Source organism: Dermochelys coriacea, chromosome 16 (genome assembly GCF_009764565.3).
Source record: "Dermochelys coriacea isolate rDerCor1 chromosome 16, rDerCor1.pri.v4, whole genome shotgun sequence".
Lineage (NCBI taxonomy): Eukaryota > Metazoa > Chordata > Testudines > Dermochelyidae > Dermochelys > Dermochelys coriacea.
In genome coordinates, this window is record NC_050083.1 from 21,601,807 (window position 1) to 21,618,534 (window position 16,728).

At 46.0% G+C, this 16,728-nt stretch overlaps 1 protein-coding gene across 27 annotated transcripts in view; it reads left to right on the forward strand.

Moving 5' to 3' along the window:
- Window positions 1-16,728, forward strand: part of LOC119844076 (DAB2 interacting protein) — a 494,149-nt gene that overhangs the window by 366,960 nt on the left and 110,461 nt on the right. Inside the window, exon 1 of one of the 27 annotated variants that reach the window (XM_038374291.2) lies at window positions 9,168-9,281. The exons of 25 other annotated variants lie outside the window; for them this stretch is intronic. The gene's annotated coding sequence lies outside the window, so the exon portion shown is untranslated. Of the gene's footprint in view, window positions 1-9,167; window positions 9,282-14,149; window positions 14,369-16,728 lie in introns of those variants that run through there. One more of the 27 variants, XM_038374288.2, reaches the window with a different exon arrangement.

Sequence of the window (16,728 nt, forward strand, 5' to 3'; positions counted from 1 at the left end):
CAAAGGGCAGGAGGCAGCGAGCTGCGCCCGGCGGCCGAGGAAGCGGGGTGGCCTCGGGCTCCGCTCCCCGTAAGCACAGCCTGGGCCGGGCGCCCCTCCCGGCGTCATTCCTCCGGCCGGAGCCGCGGCGCCCCCGGCAGCTCCCCCCGGCTCCTTCGAGAGAGGGACCGCGGCGCTCGGAGCGGGCAGCCCCCGCGGGGCGACCCTGCTGCTCCCCCAGCCCGGCTCCGGGCGGTGCAGTCGGACCCCCCGGCCGGCAGCCCGCGGGCTCTTCACTGCGCCTGGGCAGCGGGAGAGGGGAATAGCCTTGCGCCCATCCTGGGAGCGGGGGTGTCGGCGCCGATTCGTGCGTAAGCCCCCGTGTGCGCCCTCGACCCCCCACCCGCCGAGAGGGTCCGCACCGTGAGCTCACCGGCGCCAGCGCTTGCAATCCGGCTGCGAGAGCGGAGGGAACTGGAGCAGCCGGGTGCGGGTGACTTTGTGCCTGTACTGAGCAATGGGGGTGCCTGCAGGAGGCTACAGTTGCCATCTTTAAAGGGAGACTGTCCAATTAAACCCCCGTCAGACAAGAATGCGACTGTCCTCCCCTGCATCCGATGCAGTGAGCTGTAGCTCACGAAAGCTTATGCTCTAATAAATTTGTTAGTCTCTAAGGTGCCACAAGTCCTCCTCTTCTTTTTGCGAATACAGACTAACACGGCTGCTACTCTGAAACCTGTCCTTCCCTGGTGGGCTAATGGCAGCTGAGAATTAAGCCTGGGGTAGTGGGTAAAGCCTAGCCGCCCTACTTCGTTCCCCCCGTTTATGCAATTTGTCTGCTTTTGCATTTCACTCCGACTGGGGCAGTGAAACTAGGTAGAGCAGTTTCGCTCCCCGCCCTCGCAGTTTAACTCTGGTCAGTTCCGCTCTCTGGATCCCCTGCACTTGTCTGGTGCCTGCCTGATCCTAACACTGCAGGGAAGCTTAAAATGAAAAGCAAAATGACAACAACAAAAAAACTGGTGTCTTTGAAATTAAATTAAATTAAATTAAATTAAATAATCAAATAACCCCTGGCAAACGTTTCCCTTCACATTAGGTTTCGTACAAACCTTTTTTAAAAAAAAATAAATTCAATAGAGGCCAGTTAAAAACATATCACGATAGGGGATGCAGCTTGAAAAATCCTAACCAGTTACTTTATCTGCTCTGGTCTTTGCTTGAACAGTGAATAATGCAATGTAACAAATAATCACCAAGTGAAAATTGTCATGTTTGCTATATTGCAAATCCTTATGGTAACTAGAGCCCCAGGGGGACAGGCACTGGAACAATTTCTAGTGGGGGTGCTGATGATGGAAACCATGTATTTGATGTTTGTTATTACTGCTTCAGGCCACGGGGTGAGGCAACACCGCTTTCTGATGGGGTCTTACCAAGGCCAGGGACTAGACGATGGCTCCCCATGGTGGGTGAAGGCAATGCACCAAGCAGGACCCAGCTTCAAGGTAGCATGCCAGGCAGGAGGAGGAGGCTGGGGAGGGAGTATGAGGAGACGAGGAAGGTCACAGCTGTACTTGAATATGTTCCTGTTAAATTGTAGCCTGGCATTTACAGTGGTTCATTTTCACAGGCCAAGTGGTTATTAATAGTCAAGTTAATGTTCAAAGGCAAATTGATTTGACTCCACTTACTTCCTTTTATTTCTCAGCCATCAGTTGTTCCGTTACTTTTCTTGTGTGGGTGCACAGGGGGTGGGAGTGAGGCCATGGCCCCTTTGAAAGGCCAGTCCCTACAGCAGCATTAGCTTTGCGGAGTGCTGAGCCCCTGGTTGGGAGGCTGGGGCAGGCTTTTTGCCTCTTTCCTCTGTACCCCCATGCAGGAGCCAGGCAACCTCTGGCCTTTAGCAATTAGTACTTGATGTCACCAGGAATGACTGCAGTGCTTGAAGGAGGAGAAATCACTGTGGTTAGGCCTGAAAACACAGCCCAAGCAAATTCCTAAGAGACAGAACTGCCTCTCATGGCCTCATTAGTTGACAGTATTAAAATGAGGAGACGCCAGTGCAGTGAGTGCGAAAGCTGTTTAAACAAAAGAGAATTCTCAGCTCACCGGGAAAGTGTCTCCTTGCTTTCTCCCAGTGAACCATGCATGCTGTGCTCCGCTCTGTTCCCAGTGGGGCTGAGCTGTGTGTGTCTGTCTGTTGTTTTAGCAGAGCAGCTTAGTAGGATTTTGTGGCCCTAGAGTGCATATTTGAGAGGCTGGAAAGATTGTGCACAGAGAGAGAAAGCAATAAGTAATTTCATAGGATCTCAGCTGCTGTAAGAGTGACAGGAATAACACCTTTTCTTATTCAAAATGCTCCCCATAGCTCCGCTGGGGTTTTATGCATCAGAACCGCCCTCCTTCTCTGCTCCTCTTTGACTTTCATAGTATTAGACATCTGTAATTTTGATAAAAAGAAAAGGAGTACTTGTGGCACCTTAGAGACTAACAAATTTATTGTTTACTGAAGTGAGCTGTAGCTCACGAAAGCTTATGCTCTAATAAATTTGTTAGTCTCTAAGGTGCCACAAGTACTCCTTTTCTTTTTGCGAATACAGACTAACACGGCTGCTACTCTGAAACCTGTAATTTTGATGACAGACTTAATTATATAAGCTACAATTGTCTTTTATGTTGCAAAGAGCTTTCAAAGAGCCTGTAACATTATCAGCTGGGATAATGGAAGGCAAGACCAATATTTTCAAAAGAAACCACTGATTTTTGGGTGCCTCAGTTTTGGGGGGCACAGCTTGAGACACAGCTGTTTTTTTTTTAGAGTTGCTAGGCATTGCCTTCTGCTGAAATTGCACATGCTCAGCAACTTTGAAAATCAGGCCTAGGGTATTTCAGGTTGGATACCCACAGTCAGTGACCACTTCTGAACAGATGGGCATTCACATTTCTGGATTTTTTTTCCTTGGTAACTAAGGGCATGTCTACACTGCAATCTTAAGTCAACCTAGGGTAGGTTGACTTACAGGCACCTTGGTAATAATGTTTCCAATTATTAGAGTGGCTGATGTCCACACTACCCTCCTTCTGTTGGCGCATCCTCACCAGGAGCACTTGCACCGACTGAGGAGGGGCAGTGTGGGAAGCTGAAAGCCAGGGTTCTCAGCTCCACACAGCTCCCCTCCAGGAGCCCAACTGTCCCCCAGGCTTCTCGCCTCCCTGCTTCCAGCCAGTTGGCTGCCACGCTCCCAGCAGGGAGCAGGGAGTCGAGAGCCACAGGAGTGTGTGTGGCGGAGTGGCAGCTGAGGGACCTTAGGGACAGTAGGGAGCCCAGGCAGCAGCCCAAGTTGGGAGTCTGGGTGGTAGCCTGGCTTGGAGTGGAGACCTGGCAGTAGCCGGGCTGGAGAGCCAGGATCCGGGCGTTCTTGTCAATTTCAGGGCTTCAGCTGATCCCTGAAATTGACAAGACGGCCAACAGCTGATGTAAGGAACACAGTGTCTACAGAGACACTGCATCAGGCTAACTACACCGACATAAGCCCTGAGCCTCTCAGGGAGGTGGAGTAATTACATTGGTGTAGCAGGACACCTACATCCGTGGGAGCAAGGCTGTAGTACAGACACTGGCATAATTAGGTTGATATAAGCTGCCTTATGTCAACCTAACTCTTTAGTATAGATTAGGCCTCAAAGATGCTTGGTCATCTCAAGGGATCCTCTTCCACCGCTTGCTCTCTCTCTCTCTCTCTTTCCTTTTCCCTTGTAAGGATTTTCTGTGTTTTCCTGACTAAACTGAGAGCCTCCAGCCACAACACAGCCGCGTCATGTGCTCTGCTTATTATGAACTGAGAAGTCCAGTCCACGATTCCATTTGCACTCTGTGCTGTTGCTCTCTTTAGGTGTGTGGCGCATATTCTCACTCCAGCCCTTGCAGATGACTCGTGAGGGATGTTGCCTTCCGGAGCAGATTGGCACTAAATCCCAGCACAGGAGAGCCCATGGCAGCTGGATAATATGGTGACGGGTGATTTAGAAATGCTTATAACAACCCTGGCTCGCAGTTCCATAAAGAGTCTCCTCTTCCTTATCCTCACTCTGTAGCCATTTCTTTCAAATGAAACACCTCCCCACAACTTTCCCAGTGCCCAGCTGGCTTAGCAGATGCCCTGTCAATAGCCAGAAGTTTTGCATCTGAGAAGGAAATGAGCAGGAACTTAGTCAAAGCTGCAGAACTTCTCTAGAGACGCAGAAAAGAAGTTTCCCTTGCCCAGCTGGGCACTATTGTTTCAGCCATATGTTTTGACCTGGAGTGAGGCAGGTGGGATCAGAAGTCCTGGGGAAAGCGCATTGGTGTCAGTGGGTGTCTTCATGCCGGTGCAATTCTGGCAATGGTAGGTCCAGATCTTTGCACTGGTGTGATGGGCCCAGAGTTCACCCACTCGACTCCCAGCCAGCGAACAGGATGCAGTGAAGCTGGGCTGCAGCCAGTAGATGTATGGCAAAGACTTGGGAATAAGAATTAAGGTGATAAAACCAAGAATTTTAGCAAAAGCCTTTAAGCAGTTTGTCACACACACAATCTGATAGGCTAATGTACTGGCTATTAATTCTTTCAAAGTGATTGTGCAACATGACACGTGCACTGATGCCATCCCATGCATAACAGAGCTGAAAATCTCAGAGGTAATTTAAACCAGTTCTTCCACCAGCAGGGCATTTCCTGGGAGCCACTGTCCCCTGAGTGCACCTCAGACTTCAGGTCCTCCCAGTCCCTCATGAAATGTCCGGCACTGGGAGTCTGTGCTCCTGAGGGCCTTCTTAGGAAGATCCCACCCTGTATGTCATGAAAGATCATATCCCACATTTTTTGGGAGTAAGTGTATTAATTCTGGGGTGCTGGGCAAATTCCAGCTCAGGAAATTCCTTTATGTTTCCAAAAATTGCCCCTGCAGTGTCCAATGAATACAGTATTCTTTGCTTTCTGACCTAAAAGCTGTTTTGTAATCTTGCTGTGTGCTGTCAAACTCTTACTTGTTCCACACTAGCAGTGGCAACATTTGTGTGTGTGTGTGTGTGTGTGCATGTGTGAAGTGACTCCTATGGACCTTTACCTAGAGGGGTTGTGAAGCTTAAGAAAGCCTGTAAAGTGCTTTGTGATCTGCAGATGGAGGCACTAGAGAAAGACAAAGTACATATCATTATTATTATTGGTATTAAACAATACCACCACCTTTTCTATGCTACCCATGGATCTGTGAAGTCTGGGTTGCTAGAGGATGTCTGCCTTGGGCTTGGGCACGTGGTGGCAAAAGCTCAATCTGCTGAAAATGTCAAGTGAAATTGAATAGTGCTGAGTGCATTCTCACAAGAGAAACCCAGCTCTTTCCAGATGATCCGTGGGCAGTGGGTTCCCCAGCCAGAGTGTATCTGGAGCTGTCACCAGGGACTTGCAACCCAAGGGAGGAACAAAAAGGAGAAAGGGGGAAGTCTGGAAAAGAGTGGCCAACGGCCAGGCTTTTAGAGAGACTCCGACCATTCCCACTTCTGACAGTGAGGACAAGGGACATGGACCCATCCTGTAAACTCCTCCCGTCTAAACCAGAATTGACTGTAAGCACTGGCATCGCTATTACTTCTGTCAGTGGCAGAGTGGTGATTGGTTTTGGAGCCAGGATATTATTTACCACACTTGAATGATGGCGCAGATGTGTGAAGGAAGCGTTTAGACCTAGGAGCTTATCTTTGGTTTGTGTGCATGCATAAGTCTTGTCCCTCTGCTGGCTTAGTAACGGACCAGACGGGAATACTGCTTTTGGAGCCTTTCAGAGAGCCGGTTTCTTGTCTATTTCAGTGCTTGACCTTTCACAAGGGTGAAGGAGCCATTATGGGCAGAGGGCTGTCATCGTTTAACAGCACCCAGCAGCACCATACAACAATTTAAGACACAGATTGAAGGAGGAAGAATTCTGATCCCGTTGAAACTGTGAAGGGAATTTAAATGAGCAGAATGATCACTAAGATGGCTTTTGGCCAGGACACAGGGTTATCATCTTGACTCTTACAAAAAGTGCCCTGAGAATTATGACTACAAGTGCCCATGACCTCTGCATCAACTTGTCCATTAATATGCGGGGCCACTAGTTCAGTGCAGTCTTACAAGGGGAAACTCTAGGCACAGAACTGCCCGGCACCATTTCCTATAGCATCAGGGTATTCCATGCATGTCTGCCATGGTCCTTCTTAACTTGGCAAAGATCGCAGCACAAGGTAATATCACTCGGGTGAAGTGACTTGCCCCACATCAGATGGTGAGACAGTGGTGAAGCCCTGACACTCTAAATCTAAATTCGCTGCCTGCTCTAAATCACTAGGCAACTCTCCCAGCACCATAGCAAGTGCAGGAGAAATCTCTGGAAAATTCCTGCACCCTTATCTGTGTTGCTTAGGACACCAGTAACAAACAAGCACTTTCCTGTCTCCCTGATTCTGAGAACAGAACTCTCATCCACTCCAATCTGTTACTCCATGGCCAATTGCAGGAGGTGGAAGAACCCTGGGAAGAGCTAGTCACAGCATTTATGGGGATACATGTTTCCTATACAGTGCTATAGAAATGGCCTTCCCAGAGCTTGGTAGGTTAATGTTAACGTAGGCTCACTTTTGACCACAAGCCCCCTGAGCGGCTGGAGAATGCTTAACCGTGGCAGCTTTCTTGTAGTAAGATGAAGATGTGCTGTTGCTTTAAAGACTTAGCTTGCTGCTTAATGTGCACATGGGCTGCTGCACAGAGTAAACAGTAAGCAGTGTGTGTCCATGTCTGTCCTGCTCCATCAGTCCCTGATCCTGTTCTCTGGGCCGGGGGAGTCAGATGCGGAGCTGGTGTCCTTGCGAAATTGGGGTTCACCCCAGCCACATGGTGCTGAGGGCTTGGTTTGTACCCACTCTGTGACCCGTCCCCGGGTGGCTACCTGGAATGCTGTAGCGCATGCCAGCCTCTTGCAAATTTGCCCCCTCAGCCAGACCGATAAGAGTAACCATGGGAATGTCTGAGCATTGTCACATGTAGCAAGTACAGTGGTTCACGACACATTAATCACTGATGGCCATGGTGCCTGGGTGCTTTTCAGTTCACTCGTGGCAGGCTGCTGTGTTGCAAAAGAAAAAAAAAAAGGCTGATAAAGGGACCTTTGAACCCCAGCATTTGTGTCTCCGCTGTTGCCTGGGCACTGAGCTAGAGAGATCACAAGCACCAAAGGAACTTGTTTGCCACCCCGGATGCTCATGCTGTCAGTCATGGGCTTCAGTAGCATTAATGCTTCTCTGTGTTTGTCAGTTGCTTTCTGCCTGCTGACTGTGGGGTCGCTTCATAAACCACCAGATAATGCCTGGTGGTGGGAGCTGGAAACCAGAACCCCACAGAAACCTCACTTGGAATTTCAGCAAGTTGGTTCCTGGTCCATGCTTCCACCGCAGCTGTGGAGATCAGCTCAGCCCTGCCTCAAATTGGTGCATCAGGGCGTTCTCAGTGGAGGGGCTGCAGCCCTGCTTGTTAGTTGTGCTGTGGTATCACCTAGGAGCTGCAGTCAGGGACTAGGCTTCCACTGGGCTCGGTGCCGTACAAACCCAGAGCAAAGAGATGGTTCTTGTCCCAAGGAGCTTACATTCTCCAGCTGTCTCCCGCAATAGCCAGCCCCAAGTTTTCAAAAGTCTCCCTCCACCCATATAATTTGATTGGCTTGAAAATCATGAAATTTAAACAACAAATAAATCCGGGGTTCCTTTCATTTCCCTTCTGGATTGTGAGTCTTTAGGGGTCATGTTTTCAAGCTTTTGTTTGCAACCATGGGGTCTAGAAAGTTACTTTTTTAAAAAAGCAAAAGCTGAGATTCTGGTATGTTCCCATGACTCCAGGAGCTGGGCCTGCATGAAAAACACCAAATGCCATGAGACTCACAATACGATCACGAGAGTTGGCGCAATACGATCACGAGAGTTGCTACACTGCATCTCTTCCTCGCACTTGGTTCAACAGAACACGAATGTGTTGATCTGTAGGACACTCTCCAAAGCCTTTGCCTGGGTTGAGTGGGGAAGACCTTATTTGTTGTAGGTTCGGGCGTTTGATCTTCCAGCTGATGTTGTGTGCACTGTGGTTTGGATTGGGAGGTGTGTTGTAGCTGTCATCAAGGTCTAGGTGCATGAACCATCGACGTGTACATTGTATAAATCAAATAACTCTGTTCTGAATCATGGGGAAACCCACCCCCCCCAGCTCGATTCCACACTTCAAATCAGCCAGCACCAGCCCTGTCTGTACAGAACAGCCATTCCTCTCCTTCTGGAAGTAATCTTTAGGGTAGTTTATGTGAGCGGGGCAGCAAGCAAAGAAAGGATCCAAGTTTCTGAAGTAAATGCTGCCATCTGTCATGCAAAATAATAGATTAGGACTCTACGTTTGTGAGGGAGTGCGTGAAACCAAATCTCAAGGGTTGCATGGATACTGTGCTGCTCATTGCCCTTTGCAGACCAGCACACTTTAAAGGGGCTACGCTCCAACAAAGTTCCTATAAAGCTGGCTTGCATTCGCAGCTCCTGCGCGTGGCCCCTTTCACAATGATTAAATTGTCAGGCCAGCTGCCGTTCTCTTCACTGCACTCTAGAATGTGTTCCTGTAACCTTCATAGAAATCAAGTGGTACTGTGTTTGTGTCTTAGATTGTACATATATGTGTGTATCGTATGTGTATGAAATATATCCTCATACAGAGAGACACTCATGTAATGAAAACTTAGAACCGTACCAGTAATAATAGCTAGCTGTTATATAGAGCTTTCTGCTGTAGGTCTCAAAGTACTTTGCAAGGGAGGTCAGTATCATTATCCCCATTTTACAAAAGGGGAAACTGAGGCCCCATCATACCCTAATTTGGGCAGATGATAGTATATCTTTTAATTCCACATCTCCTGCCCCCAGTGCTGGTGCTAGCAAATGCTAAAGCATTTCTATACAGAGGTATTTGTTTGTTTTCTTATGGGCTTTGTGCTGTGCGGTTTTTGTGGCTGCAGTGTTTTTATTTATCCCAGACTGAGCCTAGACCATTGTTTCCTATTGACTCACGCCACTTTTTGACTGCCCCTTCCTGTCCTGCACATAAACACAATGCGGGAGTGGGAAGTGAACACGACAGCTGGGCCCCCATTTTGGTAGATGCATGTGTATTACACCACTTGAGAGCCAGTCCTCTGAGGAAGGAAGCGATAGAGATGTAATGGAAGAGTTGCACACTCTGAAAGCTCTCGGGAAAGGTAAGAGAACCACAGCAGGGTCATTATGCATCCGATGAAGTGAGCTGTAGCTCACGAAAGCTTATGCTCAAATAAATTTGTTAGTCTCTAAGGTGCCACAAGTCCTCCTTTTCTTTTTACATCAGGGTGGGATTTCAACAGAGAACATGGCTATATGTTCAGAGCAGTTAGGTTGTTGTGGCAAGCTTTAGCCTGGCTGTGATTAGCTGGCTCATCTGTGCCTGGCTGTTCTGTCCTGCATCATGTGAGGACCTTACAAACATGTCATGCTTATAACGAGAGTCTTAGCACTTTTGAGGGACACTGTATTTTTCAAGGCTCTGCCTGCCTGAATTCCTGATGGTGCCATGGAACCAAAAGTTGCCATCAGATCTGTTCTATCTACCCAGATCCAAAGAATCAAGTTGATTTCTCAGACCGGCTTTCTGTTTTCTTTTTAGCATTTAGCAACTGAGTCTTTGCTAGGCAAATAGTGGAAGTCCTTGAACTGTCCTGCAGCAGTAGCAACACAAGAGATCCTGCGTCAATGTGTGGGCTTATTATGCCATTGCTCCCAATCTCCAGTGTCAAAGGGGTGGCTAGTCTCCCCTTCATGCATGTGTACCGCTCTGCACTCCTTTTACCACGAATGGAAATTACCCATACATATGGAGAGGGAGGAGAGAGTCTTAAATCTTAGCGCAACATCAACATGAATTTTCATCACCCAGGTTTCAGCAATAATAAACTGTGTCTGGGTTTAAAACAAAGGGGTGAGTGGGTGAGAGTGTGAGGACCATTTAGAATATCTGTAGATGAGCTGATGAAATATGAGCAGTAAAAATAAATTGAATATTTCAGGGTCTAAGCAGCCTGTCTGTAGGCACCAGGAATGCCATTTTCCCTCAGTATACAAGATTACCTTCCTTTGAAACATCCACTATTAGCTGTTGCTGGGGGCAGGATACCATATCAGATGGCCTAGGGGTCAGATCTGGGATACTGTGCTAGAGGGATACATAAAAGCACAAAGACAATAAGTGTCTTGCCAAAGGCCATCGAGTGAGTCAGACCTGACCACAGCTCCCAGGGTTCTCAGACTGCTCTTTCTGTAATGATAATGCTTAGTTCATACTTAATACTTATTAAATATTAATCAGTCAGTACTTCCAACAGCTCTGCGAGGTAGGTACCATTGATGATATTGCCATTTCATAAAGGGAAAACCTGAGGCAGAAATTAAATCACTTGCCCAACACAGCAGAGGCTCTGAGTCAGAATAACTGGAAGCTGTTGGGGGCAGGGACTGTGTCTCATTATATGTTTGTACAGTGCCTGCACAGTAGAGCCCACTCTCAATTGGTGCTGCTGTAATACCCCTAACAGTTGGCCATGCTTTTCTCAGTAAATACTGTGTGGCCTCCCTAAGATTGCTGCTGGAAGCCCAGGACCGAGGGGTGTTACTCTGAAATGGGCTGTGTTTATGAAGAGGGAATTTACCATGTATGTAACAGAAGTGCTACCAGGTGACACCTATCAGCTGTATTTTGAATTGTTTTACCACCACCATTCTCTGTGGGCATTTTCACTCTTGTCTTCATTTGCTGGTTAGTCGTGAAATAATGAAACCAGAATCCCTGCCCTCCCCTCTGCCCTAATGATCAGCTGACAGAAGGGGCTCGTGCATGGACATTTGAGCCACATGAGAATCCCCATAAAGTCAAACTGCTGGGCCCCAGAGACCCTCTTAAACACACAGCTGTGATGCATAGTAAATCTAGCTCTTAAATAGGGTTATTCCCTGATCAAGCACCCTGGAGGCCCTTTAGCCTTCACGAACACTCAACCTAGTGTTAATTATGGAGCTGAGCCTATGAAGGTCAGGTCTCATGCTATTCATACTGGAATCAGATTTCTAACCAAGTTTATTATTTTAATATGAGGGATGAACCATAATGCACAATAATATGCCATGTCCAGGGCTCTTAGGAACAGACCTGAAACAGTACATATTTATGGGCCGTGTTGTGCGAGAACATGACAAAAATGAATGATCACGTTGTCTAGTATAATCACTATACAAAACAATGGTTGTGACTGAAGGCAAGTAAAAAAATTATACTCAGAAGAAAATGTACTACCAGGTTCCATGTTATAGACTGGCGAGATATAACTGTCTCTTTCTCTGTGAGTGTATATAATAATACATATATGTCCAAACCATTTAAAGGACACTTAGGTCCCCAAGATACCTTTGCTCATGAAAGAAAAGCTCCATGCAGCAGCCCTGGAAAAATATGTGTTGTATTTTTATAAGACTTATAGTGTGAAGAATCATAGAAATGTTGGGCTAGAAGTGACCTCGAGAGGTCATCTAGTCCATCCCCCGCATTGAGGCAGGACCAAGTATTAGCTAGAGCCATCCCTGACCAGTGTTTGTCCAACCTGTTCTTAAAAACCTCCAGTGGTGACAGGGATTCCACAACCTCCCTTGATAACCTATTCCAGAATTTAACTACCTGTAAAGTTAGAAACCTTTTCCTAATATCTAACTGAAATCTCCCTTGCTGCAGATTAAGACCATTCCTTCTTGTTCTGCTGTTAGTAGATGTTTGGTTCCTCACCAGTGCAATGCTGTGGAGAAGGCATAGCTGTGTCCTTGCCAAATGTTCTTATTTAAAAGGGACAATCTCAATATTTTAGCAGATTATTTGGCATTTTCCATCATTCTGTCCTCCCAGAAAGTTCTCTGTAGACATTGGCATTTCTGTGGAGTTCAAAGGAGTGTCCCTATTTATCTGCCAAGTGCTGCCAGTTACATGTTGGCGCCTAAGCTGGTTGCATCCTTTTAAAGATTACATAAAGCACGTAGTTTTAAGAAGGCAAAGGGCCAATTCTTCTGGTTTATTTACTGCTACTGTTATGAGACTAGGCAGTGGTAACTGGAGTTACTCAGCTGTGGAAAGCACTTATGTGTGTTAAAGCAGAGGACATCTGTGCCCATTAACACCAATGTTCGGAGAAGCTCTACTAGGTGGGGAGCCCATTTATTTCTAGTCCCACAGCTGGGTTCTGGTAGAAGGCCTGGACTGGCAGACAGAGATGAAATGGCTGCTAGGAATATTTGGCAATGCGACCATGACAGTAAGTGTATTCAGACTCATTTAAGAGATAGGTTTCAGAGTAGCAGCCGTGTTAGTCTGTATTCGCAAAAAGAAAAGGAGATTGTGGCACCTTAGAGACACAACAATTAGAGCATAAGCTTTCGTGAGCTACAGCTCACTTCATCGGATGCATCCGATGAAGTGAGCTGTAGCTCACGAAAGCTTATGCTCTAATAAATTTGTTAGTCTCTAAGGTGCCACAAGTACTCCTTTTCTTTTTTTATTTAGAGAGTGACATAGATTCAGGGCATATTTTATTGTTGTCATAGTAGGAAAATAGATACCCATCCCTTCCAGAATGAATGCAAACAAATTTGCAGACTGCACCAGTTGATTTAAAGAAAAATACAGGGATGGCATGTGTTAGGAGAATGTGCTTGAAATAGAGTTTAGATTAACAGGAATCCAAATAAGCTCCCAGATTTGTGCCTTTGTTTTTGTGTTTTATGATTGTTTTTTCTTTTTCCCATGTGGGATCAAAATACCGCAAGATCTGCTCTGCTCACTTTGTTTCCTCATACGGGAACTGAACTAGCAGACCCCAGTTATTTCAGCCCAGTAAACAGCTCCCTGAGGCATTGACAGAGCATTCACAAACACAGATAAGCATAAGTAGTTGAAACACAAATACCAGAGCCTGCTCACGCCCCTGATTGTCATTGCAGAGCCCTTGAAATGAGCCCCACTCCACTGCACAGTGTGAGAGCAGAAGTTTAATGGAGGCAAAGTTATCTAATGGTTAAAGCAGTGGGCCAGCAGCCAAAACGCCTCGGTTCTGTTCCCATGTCTGTCATTGTCTTTCTGTATGACCCTGAGCAATTGACTTCTTTGTGCCTCAGTTTCATTATCCATAAAATAAGAAATATACCAATCTGATGTGGTGTGACAGTTAAAGGGATACAACTTAAAAATCATATCTGATTTTTTATGATCCCTGTGACCTAATGTTTTTAGTTTGTTTGCCTCTGGGCATTTTTCAGCACTTTGTGTATAGTCAACTTTATTTCTCTTTCCCCGATGTCGCTGTTTGTGTGAGTATTTCACATAGCAACTGGAGGGAGAAGAATGTGGGTGTGAAATCACATCAATCAGTAGAGAGTCTGAGTCCCCACACCTGCCCCCAACTACTTTTGACTCAGGGGGTTTTAATTAACTAGATTTCCAGCTGACAGCATCCCTTTCGTAACAAATTATTATTGATTTATTGGTTATTTTTCTGAATTGCCCTAGGGCCTAGAGGCCTAGCCCGTTTGTGCCAGCTGCTGTACAAATTCAGAATAAAAAGGCCATTGTTAATAAAGCACGTCTAGGGCCTCATATAGAGGTAATAGAGAAATGCCAAATGTGTGTTTGTTTCAAATAAAAGTATTGTCATTTTATTTGAATACCACGGGCCTGATGCCGCATTCAGGACACGCCCCAAACTCATTCTGAAAGACATGTGAGCTTGGGGTTCTCCAGGAAGGCAGGATTGGGCCCAACAACACAGGGACTAGAAAAACCGCTGTTAATTCCTCCATTATAATCTGTGGATTTAGGGGCATTGTTAATTTTTTTTAAATTATTTTTAAAGTTTGAAAATAAGTGTAATTAAATTTCTTCTACTGTCTGTGAGCTTAAAAAGAAGCTCTGTGTCTTTAAATTTGGAATAGCTGGGAGTTGGAGCACTGTCCCTTTAAAAGCACATTACATAGAGTTAGAATATAGCCTTTGTTTAACTAGTGATGATTGTTCCCAGTGGACTGCACTGGAATGGTTTACGGAGACCAGAGGGGGCTAAGGCTTGGGGCCAACAGTCAGCTTACAGATCGTAGCTGTTCAGACCATACAAGGAGGAAAAGAGAGGAAGAGGGTGATCTCTGCACTTCCTGCAGTGGATTTGGGAGTTTACATTAAATAGTTCTTCCTGATTCTGGAAAGTGGGCAAGGAAGGGTTGAACTATGGTAAGTTCTTCCATCTTAATTGTGTGTGTGTGTGTGTGTGTGTGTGTTAGTGTTACAAGAGGAGGCTGCAAGCATGCTGTTCTTTGTGAACATGAGGAGAAATAGCAGCTCCTCGCTTCTGTCAATGTGTTTTCTTTAACCATCTTCGACATCCTTTAAATCTCTGCTTTTCCTGATTCTATTTTTTTTTTCAAAACTCAGGGCCTCTTGTCTTTCATTTAATGAAACAGCCCCTTAATTAAATTTAGTTGAACAAATCCCAGGACAGATTATTGCATGACAAAAAGCATTCTGATTTTTATTATTATTATTATTATGGTGAAGTAATGAAATCTGTGAATTTTTATCATTCCTCTCACTCCTCCCACAAGTATGTGTAATTCACTGGGTTAATGATTTAAGATGAAAGGAAATGTCAGATTTGCCACTTACGCTGAACTGATCCGATTAACGTCCTATTCATGTTCTTTACTTCTAGTTATTTTTTAGTTCCTGGAATTGTGTTTTTCTGGGTTAGATCATACAGTGTATGCAATTGCATGTAAGTTCTTGCTGATTTCTCTGCGTTTGCCTGGTATGGTGAGGATATTTGATTTCACAGCAATCAATGAGGGTCGGAGAACAACAAATAATAATACAAAGGTTGTTTGGGAGTAGGAAAAGTAAAGAGAAATAACAGATTTCTAGGGAAAAGTGTATGAAGTAACAACTAGTTTGACATCCCTGCTGAGCTCATAGCTAAGAGAAAAAAGGCTGAACGCTGAAAACATCTCTAATTTTCTAAAATTTCCTCATTCGGGAACATTTTGCTTCTTCAACTTGTGCCACAAACAATTGCAGTTACCGTAAGTCAGGTCAGACAATACTGGATTTCCTACTGAATTTGACCTCGCTATTGGCGCTCTCTCTCTCTCTCTCTTTGCCTTTCCTGGCTGAACTGTGTTAAATTATTTCCAGACCTACTCATAAATCCTGATTGAAGGCTAAGGAAGTGATTTGGACAGATATTGGCAGGCTGGGTTCTGGGAACAAGATTTCCCAAGCTCTGAACACATTCAGGCTCCAGAACCAGGGCTTAAATATTTGGAACAACTGTCAAAAACTAGGTCACTTAAACATCAAAAATCTGTGTAAGAGGAATATCCTGTCCAGGGATTTGAAACTGTGCAAGTGTCTGGCAATTGTGGCCTGTCAGGATATCGAAACATGGCTTTGTAAGACACATCCTTTCCATTTGCCTGTCAATACACACCAGTTCAGCCAATAGAAAAAAAAAAATCCTCCAGGAAATTAGTAAATAATGTAAAGGTTAAAGGAGGAGTCACTGTTCCTTATTCAGAGGCTGGCTGTTCAAAATTGTACCTCTTTGGCAAAGGACATATGCAGCAGATCTTGACAGTAGGACAACAGATTTTATGCCTCACTGGATAGCAGTCTACAGGATGGGAAATATAACTTATGGAAGTGACAATGCATACTGGAAGTGCAAACAACTGCAGCTCTGGGCCAAAGTGACGAGGGAAGCAATATTAAAAGCAAAGAATAATATAAAATAGTTATTCAAGAGAAGGATTTCCAAGCAGTGGGGTTCTGGATCAGGCCCATCTCAGTACAAAACATACAGGATGTTTCAGGATAACCCCTCTGAGATGCTCACCGTTCAGCAGAAGCTGCAGTACAGTGCATATTCCCCCCACCCCCCCGCCTTCCCTCCCACAGCTGCATCCATCTCTGTCCCAACCCCAGCTTGCTGACCTCCATCACTGAGACTGACTGGCAGCGGTTGTCTTTCAGACACTTTCCAGCAGGATCAGCCCGCCTGCTGATTGTTATTTGAGCAGCAAGTCGCCTGCTGGCTGAGGTTCCTTTCCAGAACGCAGCACCAGCTCCAATCACCAGGATACGGAATTCCTCCCATGGTCACAATAGGTCCCCTGCAGCAGCTGGGGTTAAACTGCTCTCCCACGAGTCCGGCTAAATGGCCGGGCATGCTGTGCCTATCCCCAGGCTGGTACAAGAATTTTGGCCTTAATTAAAATGCGAGGAGCCCAACTGCATAGGGAGAGTGTCTCGCGTTTTCGTGACTAACAGATAGTGGGTTCTGAGGACGTGGAAGATGAGGTTTAGCTGGGAGGAGTGGGGGCAGGGAGAGGGAAGAGGGAGATTTGGACCTTACCGCTCTGCTCGTGGCCAAAAATGTTCCATTCCTCTGACCACCCTCCGTTCTGATTTGTGAGCTGAGTGGGGTTTTTTCCCGGTGGGTTTCTTCCCTTCCTGACAGAGCCACGAAGCTCCCCTATTTCCCCTGCTTGAGCTACATCCCTCAGATGAGGAAGGTTGCTAGGTTGACTGATGGTGAG